General features: G+C 40.8%; 15 non-coding genes across 15 annotated transcripts; all 15 read left to right on the top strand.

Moving 5' to 3' along the window:
* The first annotated feature begins 786 nt into the window (after nucleotides 1-786).
* trnag-gcc lies at nucleotides 787-857 on the top strand. The gene has a single exon. It is a non-coding gene; the product is annotated as a tRNA-Gly (tRNA).
* Nucleotides 858-2273: 1416 nt separating this feature from the next.
* On the top strand, nucleotides 2274-2344 carry trnag-gcc. The gene has a single exon. It is a non-coding gene; the product is annotated as a tRNA-Gly (tRNA).
* Nucleotides 2345-3765: 1421 nt separating this feature from the next.
* trnag-gcc lies at nucleotides 3766-3836 on the top strand. Its single transcript has one exon. It is a non-coding gene; the product is annotated as a tRNA-Gly (tRNA).
* Nucleotides 3837-5257: 1421 nt separating this feature from the next.
* Nucleotides 5258-5328, top strand: trnag-gcc. Its single transcript has one exon. It is a non-coding gene; the product is annotated as a tRNA-Gly (tRNA).
* A 677-nt stretch (nucleotides 5329-6005) lies between these two features.
* Nucleotides 6006-6076, top strand: trnag-gcc. Its single transcript has one exon. It is a non-coding gene; the product is annotated as a tRNA-Gly (tRNA).
* Nucleotides 6077-6753: 677 nt separating this feature from the next.
* trnag-acc lies at nucleotides 6754-6824 on the top strand. Its single transcript has one exon. It is a non-coding gene; the product is annotated as a tRNA-Gly (tRNA).
* Nucleotides 6825-8241: 1417 nt separating this feature from the next.
* On the top strand, nucleotides 8242-8312 carry trnag-gcc. The gene has a single exon. It is a non-coding gene; the product is annotated as a tRNA-Gly (tRNA).
* Nucleotides 8313-9729: 1417 nt separating this feature from the next.
* On the top strand, nucleotides 9730-9800 carry trnag-gcc. Its single transcript has one exon. It is a non-coding gene; the product is annotated as a tRNA-Gly (tRNA).
* Nucleotides 9801-10477: 677 nt separating this feature from the next.
* Nucleotides 10478-10548, top strand: trnag-acc. Its single transcript has one exon. It is a non-coding gene; the product is annotated as a tRNA-Gly (tRNA).
* Nucleotides 10549-11225: 677 nt separating this feature from the next.
* Nucleotides 11226-11296, top strand: trnag-gcc. Its single transcript has one exon. It is a non-coding gene; the product is annotated as a tRNA-Gly (tRNA).
* A 1419-nt stretch (nucleotides 11297-12715) lies between these two features.
* On the top strand, nucleotides 12716-12786 carry trnag-gcc. Its single transcript has one exon. It is a non-coding gene; the product is annotated as a tRNA-Gly (tRNA).
* A 1409-nt stretch (nucleotides 12787-14195) lies between these two features.
* trnag-gcc lies at nucleotides 14196-14266 on the top strand. The gene has a single exon. It is a non-coding gene; the product is annotated as a tRNA-Gly (tRNA).
* Nucleotides 14267-15683: 1417 nt separating this feature from the next.
* Nucleotides 15684-15754, top strand: trnag-gcc. Its single transcript has one exon. It is a non-coding gene; the product is annotated as a tRNA-Gly (tRNA).
* A 1419-nt stretch (nucleotides 15755-17173) lies between these two features.
* trnag-gcc lies at nucleotides 17174-17244 on the top strand. Its single transcript has one exon. It is a non-coding gene; the product is annotated as a tRNA-Gly (tRNA).
* Nucleotides 17245-18665: 1421 nt separating this feature from the next.
* On the top strand, nucleotides 18666-18736 carry trnag-gcc. Its single transcript has one exon. It is a non-coding gene; the product is annotated as a tRNA-Gly (tRNA).
* Nucleotides 18737-19369: the final 633 nt, after the last annotated feature.

Here is a 19369-nt window from a genome sequence, read left to right as displayed (position 1 = left end):
TTAGTGGGCGTGGTCAGAATATTGGATACAAGAAATAGCAAAACAAGCATTGGTGGTTCAGTGGTAGAATTCTCGCCTTCCACTCGGGTTCGATTCTCGGCTAATGCATTATGCGTTGTTTCATAGTAACATCTAACTGTTCCATTCAAGTCTTAATTGCTTCTGTAGCAGGATTGTTATCCGCAGCAGACGCCAGCTGGACCGTTAGTCCTGTTTTCCCCCAGGAACAAGGTTCCAGTCTTTCAATCAAATTGAAGATAGAGGGTCGCGATGCTCATTTGTTACTGGTAAATGACTGATTTAAATTCATTATTTCTTTCCCAAATTACCAAGAATTAATTCAAAACGACTTCAACAACAGATGGGTATGCCACCGACAGGTGACTCTTGTTCAGAATTTTTGTATGGACAGGTACATGTACATGGTAGTAATGTCGGTCCTCACCCAATGGCCTGGTACAAAACTTTTGGGCAAGTACTGCACAGCAATGCTCTAAAATGTACATGTATCTCAATTTTTCACACATTGGAAGTACATTTTCTGTAACAGTCAAGTCGTCTTTGTGTTTCTGTTACTTTAGAACATTGATTTTAGTCATGTAGTTTTCTATCACCAAATAAGCCTAATTGGTGCAGTACGTAGCAGTCATTGTCATAATCTGAAAGTTTTGTGGAGAAAGGGGGTCTTTGAAGTAGTACGCAAATCAGAAACCCTGTCCATTCAAAGACTACTGGCCCTTTTAGTGGGCGTGGTCAGAATATTGGATACAAGAAATAGCAAAACAAGCATTGGTGGTTCAGTGGTAGAATTCTCGCCTGCCATGCGGGAGACTCGGGTTCGATTCCCGGCTAATGCATTATGCATTGTTTCATAGTACATCAAACTGTGCCCTTCAAGTCTTAATTGCTTCTGTATCCGGATAACAATCCGCACCAGATGCCAGCTGGACTGTTAGTCCTGTGTTGCCCCAGGTGCTATTCCTGTCTACCAATCAAATTGAAGATAGAGGGTCGCAATACTCATTTGCAACTGGTAAATGACTCTGATTTAAATTCATTATTTCTTTCTCAAATTGCCAAGAATTAATTCAAAACGACTTCAACAACAGATGGGTATGCCACCGACAGGTGACTCTTGTTCAGAATTTTTGTATGGACAGGTACATGTACATGGTAGTAATGTCGGTCCTCACCCAATGGCCTGGTACAAAACTTTTGGGCAAGTACTGCACAGCAATGCTCTAAAATGTACATGTATCTCAATTTTTCACACATTGGAAGTACATTTTCTGTAACAGTCAAGTCGTCTTTGTGTTGCTGTTACTTTAGAACATTGATTTTAGTCATGTAGTTTTCTATCACCAAATAAGCCTAATTGGTGCAGTACGCAGCAGTCATTGTCATAATCTGAAAGTTTTGTGGAGAAAGGGGGTCTTTGAAGTAGTACGCAAATCAGAAACCCTGTCCATTCAAAGACTACTGGCCCTTTTAGTGGGCGTGGTCAGAATATTGGATACAAGAAATAGCAAAACAAGCATTGGTGGTTCAGTGGTAGAATTCTCGCCTTCCACTCGGGTTCGATTCTCGGCTAATGCATTATGCGTTGTTTCATAGTAACATCTAACTGTTCCATTCAAGTCTTAATTGCTTCTGTAGCAGGATTGTTATCCGCAGCAGACGCCAGCTGGACCGTTAGTCCTGTTTTCCCCCAGGAACAAGGTTCCAGTCTTTCAATCAAATTGAAGATAGAGGGTCGCGATGCTCATTTGTTACTGGTAAATGACTGATTTAAATTCATTATTTCTTTCCCAAATTACCAAGAATTAATTCAAAACGACTTCAACAACAGATGGGTATGCCACCGACAGGTGACTCTTGTTCAGAATTTTTGTATGGACAGGTACATGTACATGGTAGTAATGTCGGTCCTCACCCAATGGCCTGGTACAAAACTTTTGGGAAGTACTGCACAGCAATGCTCTAAAATGTACATGTATCTCAATTTTTCACACATTGGAAGTACATTTTCTGTAACAGTCAAGTCGTCTTTGTGTTGCTGTTACTTTAGAACATTGATTTTAGTCATGTAGTTTTCTATCACCAAATAAGCCTAATTGGTGCAGTACGCAGCAGTCATTGTCATAATCTGAAAGTTTTGTGGAGAAAGGGGGTCTTTGAAGTAGTACGCAAATCAGAAACCCTGTCCATTCAAAGACTACTGGCCCTTTTAGTGGGCGTGGTCAGAATATTGGATACAAGAAATAGCAAAACAAGCATTGGTGGTTCAGTGGTAGAATTCTCGCCTGCCACGCGGGAGACTCGGGTTCGATTCCCGGCTAATGCATTATGCATTGTTTCATAGTACATCAAACTGTGCCCTTCAAGTCTTAATTGCTTCTGTATCCGGATAACAATCCGCACCAGATGCCAGCTGGACCGTTAGTCCTGTTTTCCCCCAGGAACAAGGTTCCAGTCTTTCAATCAAATTGAAGATAGAGGGTCGCAATACTCATTTGCAACTGGTAAATGACTCTGAGATTTAAATTCATTATTTCTTTCTCAAATTGCCAAGAATTAATTCAAAACGACTTCAACAACAGATGGGTATGCCACCGACAGGTGACTCTTGTTCAGAATTTTTGTATGGACAGGTACATGTACATGGTAGTAATGTCGGTCCTCACCCAATGGCCTGGTACAAAACTTTTGGGCAAGTACTGCACAGCAATGCTCTAAAATGTACATGTATCTCAATTTTTCACACATTGGAAGTACATTTTCTGTAACAGTCAAGTCGTCTTTGTGTTGCTGTTACTTTAGAACATTGATTTTAGTCATGTAGTTTTCTATCACCAAATAAGCCTAATTGGTGCAGTACGTAGCAGTCATTGTCATAATCTGAAAGTTTTGTGGAGAAAGGGGGTCTTTGAAGTAGTACGCAAATCAGAAACCCTGTCCATTCAAAGACTACTGGCCCTTTTAGTGGGCGTGGTCAGAATATTGGATACAAGAAATAGCAAAACAAGCATTGGTGGTTCAGTGGTAGAATTCTCGCCTTCCACTCGGGTTCGATTCTCGGCTAATGCATTATGCGTTGTTTCATAGTAACATCTAACTGTTCCATTCAAGTCTTAATTGCTTCTGTAGCAGGATTGTTATCCGCAGCAGACGCCAGCTGGACCGTTAGTCCTGTTTTCCCCCAGGAACAAGGTTCCAGTCTTTCAATCAAATTGAAGATAGAGGGTCGCGATGCTCATTTGTTACTGGTAAATGACTGATTTAAATTCATTATTTCTTTCCCAAATTACCAAGAATTAATTCAAAACGACTTCAACAACAGATGGGTATGCCACCGACAGGTGACTCTTGTTCAGAATTTTTGTATGGACAGGTACATGTACATGGTAGTAATGTCGGTCCTCACCCAATGGCCTGGTACAAAACTTTTGGGCAAGTACTGCACAGCAATGCTCTAAAATGTACATGTATCTCAATTTTTCACACATTGGAAGTACATTTTCTGTAACAGTCAAGTCGTCTTTGTGTTGCTGTTACTTTAGAACATTGATTTTAGTCATGTAGTTTTCTATCACCAAATAAGCCTAATTGGTGCAGTACGCAGCAGTCATTGTCATAATCTGAAAGTTTTGTGGAGAAAGGGGGTCTTTGAAGTAGTACGCAAATCAGAAACCCTGTCCATTCAAAGACTACTGGCCCTTTTAGTGGGCGTGGTCAGAATATTGGATACAAGACATAGCAAAACAAGCATTGGTGGTTCAGTGGTAGAATTCTCGCCTGCCACGCGGGAGACTCGGGTTCGATTCCCGGCTAATGCATTATGCATTGTTTCATAGTACATCAAACTGTGCCCTTCAAGTCTTAATTGCTTCTGTATCCGGATAACAATCCGCACCAGATGCCAGCTGGACCGTTAGTCCTGTTTTCCCCCAGGAACAAGGTTCCAGTCTTTCAATCAAATTGAAGATAGAGGGTCGCAATACTCATTTGCAACTGGTAAATGACTCTGAGATTTAAATTCATTATTTCTTTCTCAAATTGCCAAGAATTAATTCAAAACGACTTCAACAACAGATGGGTATGCCACCGACAGGTGACTCTTGTTCAGAATTTTTGTATGGACAGGTACATGTACATGGTAGTAATGTCGGTCCTCACCCAATGGCCTGGTACAAAACTTTTGGGCAAGTACTGCACAGCAATGCTCTAAAATGTACATGTATCTCAATTTTTCACACATTGGAAGTACATTTTCTGTAACAGTCAAGTCGTCTTTGTGTTTCTGTTACTTTAGAACATTGATTTTAGTCATGTAGTTTTCTATCACCAAATAAGCCTAATTGGTGCAGTACATAGCAGTCATTGTCATAATCTGAAAGTTTTGTGGAGAAAGGGGGTCTTTGAAGTAGTACGCAAATCAGAAACCCTGTCCATTCAAAGACTACTGGCCCTTTTAGTGGGCGTGGTCAGAATATTGGATACAAGAAATAGCAAAACAAGCATTGGTGGTTCAGTGGTAGAATTCTCGCCTTCCACTCGGGTTCGATTCTCGGCTAATGCATTATGCGTTGTTTCATAGTAACATCTAACTGTTCCATTCAAGTCTTAATTGCTTCTGTAGCAGGATTGTTATCCGCAGCAGACGCCAGCTGGACCGTTAGTCCTGTTTTCCCCCAGGAACAAGGTTCCAGTCTTTCAATCAAATTGAAGATAGAGGGTCGCGATGCTCATTTGTTACTGGTAAATGACTGATTTAAATTCATTATTTCTTTCCCAAATTACCAAGAATTAATTCAAAACGACTTCAACAACAGATGGGTATGCCACTGACAGGTGACTCTTGTTCAGAATTTTTGTATGGACAGGTACATGTACATGGTAGTAATGTCGGTCCTCACCCAATGGCCTGGTACAAAACTTTTGGGCAAGTACTGCACAGCAATGCTCTAAAATGTACATGTATCTCAATTTTTCACACATTGGAAGTACATTTTCTGTAACAGTCAAGTCGTCTTTGTGTTGCTGTTACTTTAGAACATTGATTTTAGTCATGTAGTTTTCTATCACCAAATAAGCCTAATTGGTGCAGTACGTAGCAGTCATTGTCATAATCTGAAAGTTTTGTGGAGAAAGGGGGTCTTTGAAGTAGTACGCAAATCAGAAACCCTGTCCATTCAAAGACTACTGGCCCTTTTAGTGGGCGTGGTCAGAATATTGGATACAAGAAATAGCAAAACAAGCATTGGTGGTTCAGTGGTAGAATTCTCGCCTGCCACGCGGGAGACTCGGGTTCGATTCCCGGCTAATGCATTATGCATTGTTTCATAGTACATCAAACTGTGCCCTTCAAGTCTTAATTGCTTCTGTATCCGGATAACAATCCGCACCAGATGCCAGCTGGACCGTTAGTCCTGTTTTCCCCCAGGAACAAGGTTCCAGTCTTTCAATCAAATTGAAGATAGAGGGTCGCGATGCTCATTTGTTACTGGTAAATGACTGATTTAAATTCATTATTTCTTTCCCAAATTACCAAGAATTAATTCAAAACGACTTCAACAACAGATGGGTATGCCACTGACAGGTGACTCTTGTTCAGAATTTTTGTATGGACAGGTACATGTACATGGTAGTAATATCGGTCCTCACCCAATGGCCTGGTACAAAACTTTTGGGCAAGTACTGCACAGCAATGCTCTAAAATGTACATGTATCTCAATTTTTCACACATTGGAAGTACATTTTCTGTAACAGTCAAGTCGTCTTTGTGTTGCTGTTACTTTAGAACATTGATTTTAGTCATGTAGTTTTCTATCACCAAATAAGCCTAATTGGTGCAGTACGCAGCAGTCATTGTCATAATCTGAAAGTTTTGTGGAGAAAGGGGGTCTTTGAAGTAGTACGCAAATCAGAAACCCTGTCCATTCAAAGACTACTGGCCCTTTTAGTGGGCGTGGTCAGAATATTGGATACAAGAAATAGCAAAACAAGCATTGGTGGTTCAGTGGTAGACTTCTCGCCTGCCACGCGGGAGACTCGGGTTCGATTCCCGGCTAATGCATTATGCATTGTTTCATAGTACATCAAACTGTGCCCTTCAAGTCTTAATTGCTTCTGTATCCGGATAACAATCCGCACCAGATGCCAGCTGGACCGTTAGTCCTGTTTTCCCCCAGGAACAAGGTTCCAGTCTTTCAATCAAATTGAAGATAGAGGGTCGCGATGCTCATTTGTTACTGGTAAATGACTGATTTAAATTCATTATTTCTTTCCCAAATTACCAAGAATTAATTCAAAACGACTTCAACAACAGATGGGTATGCCACTGACAGGTGACTCTTGTTCAGAATTTTTGTATGGACAGGTACATGTACATGGTAGTAATATCGGTCCTCACCCAATGGCCTGGTACAAAACTTTTGGGCAAGTACTGCACAGCAATGCTCTAAAATGTACATGTATCTCAATTTTTCACACATTGGAAGTACATTTTCTGTAACAGTCAAGTCGTCTTTGTGTTGCTGTTACTTTAGAACATTGATTTTAGTCATGTAGTTTTCTATCACCAAATAAGCCTAATTGGTGCAGTACGCAGCAGTCATTGTCATAATCTGAAAGTTTTGTGGAGAAAGGGGGTCTTTGAAGTAGTACGCAAATCAGAAACCCTGTCCATTCAAAGACTACTGGCCCTTTTAGTGGGCGTGGTCAGAATATTGGATACAAGAAATAGCAAAACAAGCATTGGTGGTTCAGTGGTAGAATTCTCGCCTGCCACGCGGGAGACTCGGGTTCGATTCCCGGCTAATGCATTATGCATTGTTTCATAGTACATCAAACTGTGCCCTTCAAGTCTTAATTGCTTCTGTATCCGGATAACAATCCGCACCAGATGCCAGCTGGACCGTTAGTCCTGTTTTCCCCCAGGAACAAGGTTCCAGTCTTTCAATCAAATTGAAGATAGAGGGTCGCGATGCTCATTTGTTACTGGTAAATGACTGATTTAAATTCATTATTTCTTTCCCAAATTACCAAGAATTAATTCAAAACGACTTCAACAACAGATGGGTATGCCACTGACAGGTGACTCTTGTTCAGAATTTTTGTATGGACAGGTACATGTACATGGTAGTAATATCGGTCCTCACCCAATGGCCTGGTACAAAACTTTTGGGCAAGTACTGCACAGCAATGCTCTAAAATGTACATGTATCTCAATTTTTCACACATTGGAAGTACATTTTCTGTAACAGTCAAGTCGTCTTTGTGTTGCTGTTACTTTAGAACATTGATTTTAGTCATGTAGTTTTCTATCACCAAATAAGCCTAATTGGTGCAGTACGCAGCAGTCATTGTCATAATCTGAAAGTTTTGTGGAGAAAGGGGGTCTTTGAAGTAGTACGCAAATCAGAAACCCTGTCCATTCAAAGACTACTGGCCCTTTTAGTGGGCGTGGTCAGAATATTGGATACAAGAAATAGCAAAACAAGCATTGGTGGTTCAGTGGTAGAATTCTCGCCTTCCACTCGGGTTCGATTCTCGGCTAATGCATTATGCGTTGTTTCATAGTAACATCTAACTGTTCCATTCAAGTCTTAATTGCTTCTGTAGCAGGATTGTTATCCGCAGCAGACGCCAGCTGGACCGTTAGTCCTGTTTTCCCCCAGGAACAAGGTTCCAGTCTTTCAATCAAATTGAAGATAGAGGGTCGCGATGCTCATTTGTTACTGGTAAATGACTGATTTAAATTCATTATTTCTTTCCCAAATTACCAAGAATTAATTCAAAACGACTTCAACAACAGATGGGTATGCCACCGACAGGTGACTCTTGTTCAGAATTTTTGTATGGACAGGTACATGTACATGGTAGTAATGTCGGTCCTCACCCAATGGCCTGGTACAAAACTTTTGGGGAAGTACTGCACAGCAATGCTCTAAAGTGTACATGTATCTCAATTTTTCACACATTGGAAGTACATTTTCTGTAACAGTCAAGTCGTCTTTGTGTTGCTGTTACTTTAGAACATTGATTTTAGTCATGTAGTTTTCTATCACCAAATAAGCCTAATTGGTGCAGTACGTAGCAGTCATTGTCATAATCTGAAAGTTTTGTGGAGAAAGGGGGTCTTTGAAGTAGTACGCAAATCAGAAACCCTGTCCATTCAAAGACTACTGGCCCTTTTAGTTGGCGTGGTCACAATATTGGATACAAGAAATAGCAAAACAAGCATTGGTGGTTCAGTGGTAGAATTCTCGCCTGCCACGCGGGAGACTCGGGTTCGATTCCCGGCTAATGCATTATGCATTGTTTCATAGTACATCAAACTGTGCCCTTCAAGTCTTCATTGCTTCTGTATCCGGATAACAATCCGCACCAGATGCCAGCTGGACCGTTAGTCCTGTTTTCCCCCAGGAACAAGGTTCCAGTCTTTCAATCAAATTGAAGATAGAGGGTCGCGATGCTCATTTGTTACTGGTAAATGACTGATTTAAATTCATTATTTCTTTCCCAAATTGCCAAGAATTAATTCAAAACGACTTCAACAACAGATGGGTATGCCACCGACAGGTGACTCTTGTTCAGAATTTTTGTATGGACAGGTACATGTACATGGTAGTAATGTCGGTCCTCACCCAATGGCCTGGTACAAAACTTTTGGGAGAGTACTGCACAGCAATGCTCTAAAATGTACATGTATCTCAATTTTTCACACATTGGAAGTACATTTTCTGTAACAGTCAAGTCGTCTTTGTGTTGCTGTTACTTTAGAACATTGATTTTAGTCATGTAGTTTTCTATCACCAAATAAGCCTAATTGGTGCAGTACGCAGCAGTCATTGTCATAATCTGAAAGTTTTGTGGAGAAAGGGGGTCTTTGAAGTAGTACGCAAATCAGAAACCCTGTCCATTCAAAGACTACTGGCCCTTTTAGTGGGCGTGGTCAGAATATTGGATACAAGAAATAGCAAAACAAGCATTGGTGGTTCAGTGGTAGAATTCTCGCCTTCCACTCGGGTTCGATTCTCGGCTAATGCATTATGCGTTGTTTCATAGTAACATCTAACTGTTCCATTCAAGTCTTAATTGCTTCTGTAGCAGGATTGTTATCCGCAGCAGACGCCAGCTGGACCGTTAGTCCTGTTTTCCCCCAGGAACAAGGTTCCAGTCTTTCAATCAAATTGAAGATAGAGGGTCGCGATGCTCATTTGTTACTGGTAAATGACTGATTTAAATTCATTATTTCTTTCCCAAATTACCAAGAATTAATTCAAAACGACTTCAACAACAGATGGGTATGCCACCGACAGGTGACTCTTGTTCAGAATTTTTGTATGGACAGGTACATGTACATGGTAGTAATGTCGGTCCTCACCCAATGGCCTGGTACAAAACTTTTGGGAGAGTACTGCACAGCAATGCTCTAAAATGTACATGTATCTCAATTTTTCACACATTGGAAGTACATTTTCTGTAACAGTCAAGTCGTCTTTGTGTTGCTGTTACTTTAGAACATTGATTTTAGTCATGTAGTTTTCTATCACCAAATAAGCCTAATTGGTGCAGTACGCAGCAGTCATTGTCATAATCTGAAAGTTTTGTGGAGAAAGGGGGTCTTTGAAGTAGTACGCAAATCAGAAACCCTGTCCATTCAAAGACTACTGGCCCTTTTAGTGGGCGTGGTCAGAATATTGGATACAAGAAATAGCAAAACAAGCATTGGTGGTTCAGTGGTAGAATTCTCGCCTACCACGCGGGAGACTCGGGTTCGATTCCCGGCTAATGCATTATGCATTGTTTCATAGTACATCAAACTGTGCCCTTCAAGTCTTAATTGCTTCTGTATCCGGATAACAATCCGCACCAGATGCCAGCTGGACCGTTAGTCCTGTTTTCCCCCAGGAACAAGGTTCCAGTCTTTCAATCAAATTGAAGATAGAGGGTCGCGATGCTCATTTGTTACTGGTAAATGACTGATTTAAATTCATTATTTCTTTCCCAAATTACCAAGAATTAATTCAAAACGACTTCAACAACAGATGGGTATGCCACCGACAGGTGACTCTTGTTCAGAATTTTTGTATGGACAGGTACATGTACATGGTAGTAATGTCGGTCCTCACCCAATGGCCTGGTACAAAACTTTTGGGCAAGTACTGCACAGCAATGCTCTAAAATGTACATGTATCTCAATTTTTCACACATTGGAAGTACATTTTCTGTAACAGTCAAGTCGTCTTTGTGTTGCTGTTACTTTAGAACATTGATTTTAGTCATGTAGTTTTCTATCACCAAATAAGCCTAATTGGTGCAGTACGTAGCAGTCATTTTCATAATCTGAAAGTTTTGTGGAGAAAGGGGGTCTTTGAAGTAGTACGCAAATCAGAAACCCTGTCCATTCAAAGACTACTGGCCCTTTTAGTGGGCGTGGTCACTATATTGGATACAAGAAATAGCAAAACAAGCATTGGTGGTTCAGTGGTAGAATTCTCGCCTACCACGCGGGAGACTCGGGTTCGATTCCCGGCTAATGCATTATGCATTGTTTCATAGTACATCAAACTGTGCCCTTCAAGTCTTAATTGCTTCTGTATCCGGATAACAATCCGCACCAGATGCCAGCTGGACCGTTAGTCCTGTTTTCCCCCAGGAACAAGGTTCCAGTCTTTCAATCAAATTGAAGATAGAGGGTCGCGATGCTCATTTGTTACTGGTAAATGACTGATTTAAATTCATTATTTCTTTCCCAAATTACCAAGAATTAATTCAAAACGACTTCAACAACAGATGGGTATGCCACCGACAGGTGACTCTTGTTCAGAATTTTTGTATGGACAGGTACATGTACATGGTAGTAATGTCGGTCCTCACCCAATGGCCTGGTACAAAACTTTTGGGAGAGTACTGCACAGCAATGCTCTAAAATGTACATGTATCTCAATTTTTCACACATTGGAAGTACATTTTCTGTAACAGTCAAGTCGTCTTTGTGTTGCTGTTACTTTAGAACATTGATTTTAGTCATGTAGTTTTCTATCACCAAATAAGCCTAATTGGTGCAGTACGCAGCAGTCATTGTCATAATCTGAAAGTTTTGTGGAGAAAGGGGGTTTTTGAAGTAGTACGCAAATCAGAAACCCTGTCCATTCAAAGACTACTGGCCCTTTTAGTGGGCGTGGTCAGAATATTGGATACAAGAAATAGCAAAACAAGCATTGGTGGTTCAGTGGTAGAATTCTCGCCTGCCACGCGGGAGACTCGGGTTCGATTCCCGGCTAATGCATTATGCATTGTTTCATAGTACATCAAACTGTGCCCTTCAAGTCTTAATTGCTTCTGTATCCGGATAACAATCCGCACCAAATGCCAGCTGGACTGTTAGACCTGTGTTGACCCAGGTGCTATTCCTGTCTACCAATCAAATTGAAGATAGAGGGTCGCAATACTCATTTGCAACTGGTAAATGACTCTGAGATTTAAATTCATTATTTCTTTCTCAAATTGCCAAGAATTAATTCAAAACGACTTCAACAACAGATGGGTATGCCACCGACAGGTGACTCTTGTTCAGAATTTTTGTATGGACAGGTACATGTACATGGTAGTAATGTCGGTCCTCACCCAATGGCCTGGTACAAAACTTTTGGGCAAGTAATGCACAGCAATGCTCTAAAATGTACATGTATCTCAATTTTTCACACATTGGAAGTACATTTTCTGTAACAGTCAAGTCGTCTTTGTGTTTCTGTTACTTTAGAACATTGATTTTAGTCATGTAGTTTTCTATCACCAAATAAGCCTAATTGGTGCAGTACGCAGCAGTCATTGTCATAATCTGAAAGTTTTGTGGAGGAAGGGGGTCTTTGAAGTAGTACGCAAATCAGAAACCCTGTCCATTCAAAGACTACTGGCCCTTTTAGTGGGCGTGGTCAGAATATTGGATACAAGAAATAGCAAAACAAGCATTGGTGGTTCAGTGGTAGAATTCTCGCCTTCCACTCGGGTTCGATTCTCGGCTAATGCATTATGCGTTGTTTCATAGTAACATCTAACTGTTCCATTCAAGTCTTAATTGCTTCTGTAGCAGGATTGTTATCCGCAGCAGACGCCAGCTGGACCGTTAGTCCTGTTTTCCCCCAGGAACAAGGTTCCAGTCTTTTAATCAAATTGAAGATAGAGGGTCGCGATGCTCATTTGTTACTGGTAAATGACTGATTTAAATTCATTATTTCTTTCCCAAATTACCAAGAATTAATTCAAAACGACTTCAACAACAGATGGGTATGCCACTGACAGGTGACTCTTGTTCAGAATTTTTGTATGGACAGGTACATGTACATGGTAGTAATATCGGTCCTCACCCAATGGCCTGGTACAAAACTTTTGGGCAAGTAATGCACAGCAATGCTCTAAAATGTACATGTATCTCAATTTTTCACACATTGGAAGTACATTTTCTGTAACAGTCAAGTCGTCTTTGTGTTTCTGTTACTTTAGAACATTGATTTTAGTCATGTAGTTTTCGATCACCAAATAAGCCTAATTGGTGCAGTACGCAGCAGTCATTGTCATAATCTGAAAGTTTTGTGGAGAAAGGGGGTCTTTGAAGTAGTACGCAAATCAGAAACCCTGTCCATTCAAAGACTACTGGCCCTTTTAGTGGGCGTGGTCAGAATATTGGATACAAGAAATAGCAAAACAAGCATTGGTGGTTCAGTGGTAGAATTCTCGCCTGCCATGCGGGAGACTCGGGTTCGATTCCCGGCTAATGCATTATGCATTGTTTCATAGTACATCAAACTGTGCCCTTCAAGTCTTAATTGCTTCTGTATCCGGATAACAATCCGCACCAGATGCCCTTTTAGTGGGCGTGGCCAGGTGCTATTCCTGTCTACCAATCAAATTGAAGATAGAGGGTCGCAATACTCATTTGCAACTGGTAAATGACTCTGAGATTTAAATTCATTATTTCTTTCTCAAATTGCCAAGAATTAATTCAAAACGACTTCAACAACAGATGGGTATGCCACCGACAGGTGACTCTTGTTCAGAATTTTTGCATGGACAGGTACATGTACATGGTAGTAATGTCGGTCCTCACCCAATGGCCTGGTACAAAACTTTTGGGCAAGTACTGCACAGCAATGCTCTAAAATGTACATGTATCTCAATTTTTCACACATTGGAAGTACATTTTCTGTAACAGTCAAGTCGTCTTTGTGTTGCTGTTACTTTAGAACATTGATTTTAGTCATGTAGTTTTCTATCACCAAATAAGCCTAATTGGTGCAGTACGCAGCAGTCATTGTCATAATCTGAAAGTTTTGTGGAGAAAGGGGGTCTTTGAAGTAGTACGCAAATCAGAAACCCTGTCCATTCAAAGACTACTGGCCCTTTTAGTGGGCGTGGTCAGAATATTGGATACAAGAAATAGCAAAACAAGCATTGGTGGTTCAGTGGTAGAATTCTCGCCTTCCACTCGGGTTCGATTCTCGGCTAATGCATTATGCGTTGTTTCATAGTAACATCTAACTGTTCCATTCAAGTCTTAATTGCTTCTGTAGCAGGATTGTTATCCGCAGCAGACGCCAGCTGGACCGTTAGTCCTGTTTTCCCCCAGGAACAAGGTTCCAGTCTTTCAATCAAATTGAAGATAGAGGGTCGCGATGCTCATTTGTTACTGGTAAATGACTGATTTAAATTCATTATTTCTTTCCCAAATTACCAAGAATTAATTCAAAACGACTTCAACAACAGATGGGTATGCCACCGACAGGTGACTCTTGTTCAGAATTTTTGTATGGACAGGTACATGTACATGGTAGTAATGTCGGTCCTCACCCAATGGCCTGGTACAAAACTTTTGGGAGAGTACTGCACAGCAATGCTCTAAAATGTACATGTATCTCAATTTTTCACACATTGGAAGTACATTTTCTGTAACAGTCAAGTCGTCTTTGTGTTGCTGTTACTTTAGAACATTGATTTTAGTCATGTAGTTTTCTATCACCAAATAAGCCTAATTGGTGCAGTACGCAGCAGTCATTGTCATAATCTGAAAGTTTTGTGGAGAAAGGGGGTTTTTGAAGTAGTACGCAAATCAGAAACCCTGTCCATTCAAAGACTACTGGCCCTTTTAGTGGGCGTGGTCAGAATATTGGATACAAGAAATAGCAAAACAAGCATTGGTGGTTCAGTGGTAGAATTCTCCCCTGCCACGCGGGAGACTTGGGTTCGATTCCCGGCTAATGCATTATGCATTGTTTCATAGTACATCAAACTGTGCCCTTCAAGTCTTAATTGCTTCTGTAGCAGGATTGTTATCCAGAGCAGACGCCAGCTGGACCGTTAGTCCTGTTTTCCCCCAGGAACAAGGTTCCAGTCTTTCAATCAAATTGAAGATAGAGGGTCGCGATGCTCATTTGTTACTGGTAAATGACTGATTTAAATTCATTATTTCTTTCCCAAATTACCAAGAATTAATTCAAAACGACTTCAACAACAGATGGGTATGCCACCGACAGGTGACTCTTGTTCAGAATTTTTGTATGGACAGGTACATGTACATGGTAGTAATGTCGGTCCTCACCCAATGGCCTGGTACAAAACTTTTGGGAGAGTACTGCACAGCAATGCTCTAAAATGTACATGTATCTCAATTTTTCACACATTGGAAGTACATTTTCTGTAACAGTCAAGTCGTCTTTGTGTTGCTGTTACTTTAGAACATTGATTTTAGTCATGTAGTTTTCTATCACCAAATAAGCCTAATTGGTGCAGTACATAGCAGTCATTGTCATAATCTGAAAGTTTTGTGGAGAAAGGGGGTCTTTGAAGTAGTACGCAAATCAGAAACCCTGTCCATTCAAAGACTACTGGCCCTTTTAGTGGGCGTGGTCAGAATATTGGATACAAGAAATAGCAAAACAAGCATTGGTGGTTCAGTGGTAGAATTCTCGCCTTCCACTCGGGTTCGATTCTCGGCTAATGCATTATGCGTTGTTTCATAGTAACATCTAACTGTTCCATTCAAGTCTTAATTGCTTCTGTAGCAGGATTGTTATCCGCAGCAGACGCCAGCTGGACCGTTAGTCCTGTTTTCCCCCAGGAACAAGGTTCCAGTCTTTCAATCAAATTGAAGATAGAGGGTCGCGATGCTCATTTGTTACTGGTAAATGACTGATTTAAATTCATTATTTCTTTCCCAAATTACCAAGAATTAATTCAAAACGACTTCAACAACAGATGGGTATGCCACCGACAGGTGACTCTTGTTCAGAATTTTTGTATGGACAGGTACATGTACATGGTAGTAATGTCGGTCCTCACCCAATGGCCTGGTACAAAACTTTTGGGAGAGTACTGCACAGCAATGCTCTAAAATGTACATGTATCTCAATTTTTCACACATTGGAAGTACATTTTCTGTAACAGTCAAGTCGTCTTTGTGTTTCTGTTACTTTAGAACATTGATTTTAGTCATGTAGTTTTCTATCACCAAATAAGCCTAATTGGTGCAGTACGTAGCAGTCATTTTCATAATCTGAAAGTTTTGTGGAGAAAGGGGGTCTTTGAAGTAGTACGCAAATCAGAAACCCTGTCCATTCAAAGACTACTGGCCCTTTTAGTGGGCGTGGTCACTATATTGGATACAAGAAATAGCAAAACAAGCATTGGTGGTTCAGTGGTAGAATTCTCGCCTGCCATGCGGGAGACTCGGGTTCGATTCCCGGCTAATGCATTATGCATTGTTTCATAGTACATCAAACTGTGCCCTTCAAGTCTTAATTGCTTCTGTATCCGGATAACAATCCGCACCAGATGCCAGCTGGACTGTTAGACCTGTGTTGCCCCAGGTGCTATTCCTGTCTACCAATCAAATTGAAGATAGAGGGTCGCAATACTCATTTGCAACTGGTAAATGACTCTGAGATTTAAATTCATTATTTTTTTCTCAAATTGCCAAGAATTAATTCAAAACGACTTCAACAACAGATGGGTATGCCACCGACAGGTGACTCTTGTTCAGAATTTTTGTATGGACAGGTACATGTACAAGGTAGTAATGTCGGTCCTCACCCAATGGCCTGGTACAAAACTTTTGGGCAAGTACTGCACAGCAATGCTCTAAAATGTACATGTATCTCAATTTTTCACACATTGGAAGTACATTTTCTGTAACAGTCAAGTCGTCTTTGTGTTTCTGTTACTTTAGAACATTGATTTTAGTCATGTAGTTTTCTATCACCAAATAAGCCTAATTGGTGCAGTACGCAGCAGTCATTGTCATAATCTGAAAGTTTTGTGGAGAAAGGGGGTCTTTGAAGTAGTACGCAAATCAGAAACCCTGTCCATTCAAAGACTACTGGCCCTTTTAGTGGGCGTGGTCAGAATATTGGATACAAGAAATAGCAAAACAAGCATTGGTGGTTCAGTGGTAGAATTCTCGCCTTCCACTCGGGTTCGATTCTCGGCTAATGCATTATGCGTTGTTTCATAGTAACATCTAACTGTTCCATTCAAGTCTTAATTGCTTCTGTAGCAGGATTGTTATCCGCAGCAGACGCCAGCTGGACCGTTAGTCCTGTTTTCCCCCAGGAACAAGGTTCCAGTCTTTCAATCAAATTGAAGATAGAGGGTCGCGATGCTCATTTGTTACTGGTAAATGACTGATTTAAATTCATTATTTCTTTCCCAAATTACCAAGAATTAATTCAAAACGACTTCAACAACAGATGGGTATGCCACCGACAGGTGACTCTTGTTCAGAATTTTTGTATGGACAGGTACATGTACATGGTAGTAATGTCGGTCCTCACCCAATGGCCTGGTACAAAACTTTTGGGAGAGTACTGCACAGCAATGCTCTAAAATGTACATGTATCTCAATTTTTCACACATTGGAAGTACATTTTCTGTAACAGTCAAGTCGTCTTTGTGTTGCTGTTACTTTAGAACATTGATTTTAGTCATGTAGTTTTCTATCACCAAATAAGCCTAATTGGTGCAGTACGCAGCAGTCATTGTCATAATCTGAAAGTTTTGTGGAGAAAGGGGGTCTTTGAAGTAGTAGGCAAATCAGAAACCCTGTCCATTCAAAGACTACTGGCCCTTTTAGTGGGCGTGGTCAGAATATTGGATACAAGAAATAGCAAAAGAAGCATTGGTGGTTCAGTGGTAGAATTCTCGCCTGCCACGCGGGAGACTCGGGTTCGATTCCCGGCTAATGCATTATGCATTGTTTCATAGTACATCAAACTGTGCCCTTCAAGTCTTAATTGCTTCTGTATCCGGATAACAATCCGCACCAGATGCCAGCTGGACCGTTAGTCCTGTTTTCCCCCAGGAACAAGGTTCCAGTCTTTCAATCAAATTGAAGATAGAGGGTCGCAATACTCATTTGCAACTGGTAAATGACTCTGAGATTTAAATTCATTATTTCTTTCTCAAATTGCCAAGAATTAATTCAAAACGACTTCAACAACAGATGGGTATGCCACCGACAGGTGACTCTTGTTCAGAATTTTTGTATGGACAGGTACATGTACATGGTAGTAATGTCGGTCCTCACCCAATGGCCTGGTACAAAACTTTTGGGCAAGTACTGCACAGCAATGCTCTAAAATGTACATGTATCTCAATTTTTCACACATTGGAAGTACATTTTCTGTAACAGTCAAGTCGTCTTTGTGTTTCTGTTACTTTAGAACATTGATTTTAGTCATGTAGTTTTCTATCACCAAATAAGCCTAATTGGTGCAGTACATAGCAGTCATTGTCATAATCTGAAAGTTTTGTGGAGAAAGGGGGTCTTTGAAGTAGTACGCAAATCAGAAACCCTGTCCATTCAAAGACTACTGGCCCTTTTAGTGGGCGTGGTCAGAATATTGGATACAAGAAATAGCAAAACAAGCATTGGTGGTTCAGTGGTAGAATTCTCGCCTTCCACTCGGGTTCGATTCTCGGCTAATGCATTATGCGTTGTTTCATAGTAACATCTAACTGTTCCATTCAAGTCTTAATTGCTTCTGTAGCAGGATTGTTATCCGCAGCAGACGCCAGCTGGACCGTTAGTCCTGTTTTCCCCCAGGAACAAGGTTCCAGTCTTTCAATCAAATTGAAGATAGAGGGTCGCGATGCTCATTTGTTACTGGTAAATGACTGATTTAAATTCATTATTTCTTTCCCAAATTACCAAGAATTAATTCAAAACGACTTCAACAACAGATGGGTATGCCACCGACAGGTGACTCTTGTTCAGAATTTTTGTATGGACAGGTACATGTACATGGTAGTAATGTCGGTCCTCACCCAATGGCCTGGTACAAAACTTTTGGGCAAGTACTGCACAGCAATGCTCTAAAATGTACATGTATCTCAATTTTTCACACATTGGAAGTACATTTTCTGTAACAGTCAAGTCGTCTTTGTGTTGCTGTTACTTTAGAACATTGATTTTAGTCATGTAGTTTTCTATCACCAAATAAGCCTAATTGGTGCAGTACGCAGCAGTCATTGTCATAATCTGAAAGTTTTGTGGAGAAAGGGGGTCTTTGAAGTAGTACGCAAATCAGAAACCCTGTCCATTCAAAGACTACTGGCCCTTTTAGTGGGCGTGGTCAGAATATTGGATACAAGACATAGCAAAACAAGCATTGGTGGTTCAGTGGTAGAATTCTCGCCTGCCACGCGGGAGACTCGGGTTCGATTCCCGGCTAATGCATTATGCATTGTTTCATAGTACATCAAACTGTGCCCTTCAAGTCTTAATTGCTTCTGTATCCGGATAACAATCCGCACCAGATGCCAGCTGGACCGTTAGTCCTGTTTTCCCCCAGGAACAAGGTTCCAGTCTTTCAATCAAATTGAAGATAGAGGGTCGCAATACTCATTTGCAACTGGTAAATGACTCTGAGATTTAAATTCATTATTTCTTTCTCAAATTGCCAAGAATTAATTCAAAACGACTTCAACAACAGATGGGTATGCCACCGACAGGTGACTCTTGTTCAGAATTTTTGTATGGACAGGTACATGTACATGGTAGTAATGTCGGTCCTCACCCAATGGCCTGGTACAAAACTTTTGGGCAAGTACTGCACAGCAATGCTCTAAAATGTACATGTATCTCAATTTTTCACACATTGGAAGTACATTTTCTGTAACAGTCAAGTCGTCTTTGTGTTTCTGTTACTTTAGAACATTGATTTTAGTCATGTAGTTTTCTATCACCAAATAAGCCTAATTGGTGCAGTACATAGCAGTCATTGTCATAATCTGAAAGTTTTGTGGAGAAAGGGGGTCTTTGAAGTAGTACGCAAATCAGAAACCCTGTCCATTCAAAGACTACTGGCCC

This window comes from Scophthalmus maximus, chromosome 9, assembly GCF_022379125.1.
Source record: "Scophthalmus maximus strain ysfricsl-2021 chromosome 9, ASM2237912v1, whole genome shotgun sequence".
Lineage (NCBI taxonomy): Eukaryota > Metazoa > Chordata > Actinopteri > Pleuronectiformes > Scophthalmidae > Scophthalmus > Scophthalmus maximus.
This window is presented reverse-complemented; position numbering and strand designations above follow the sequence as displayed.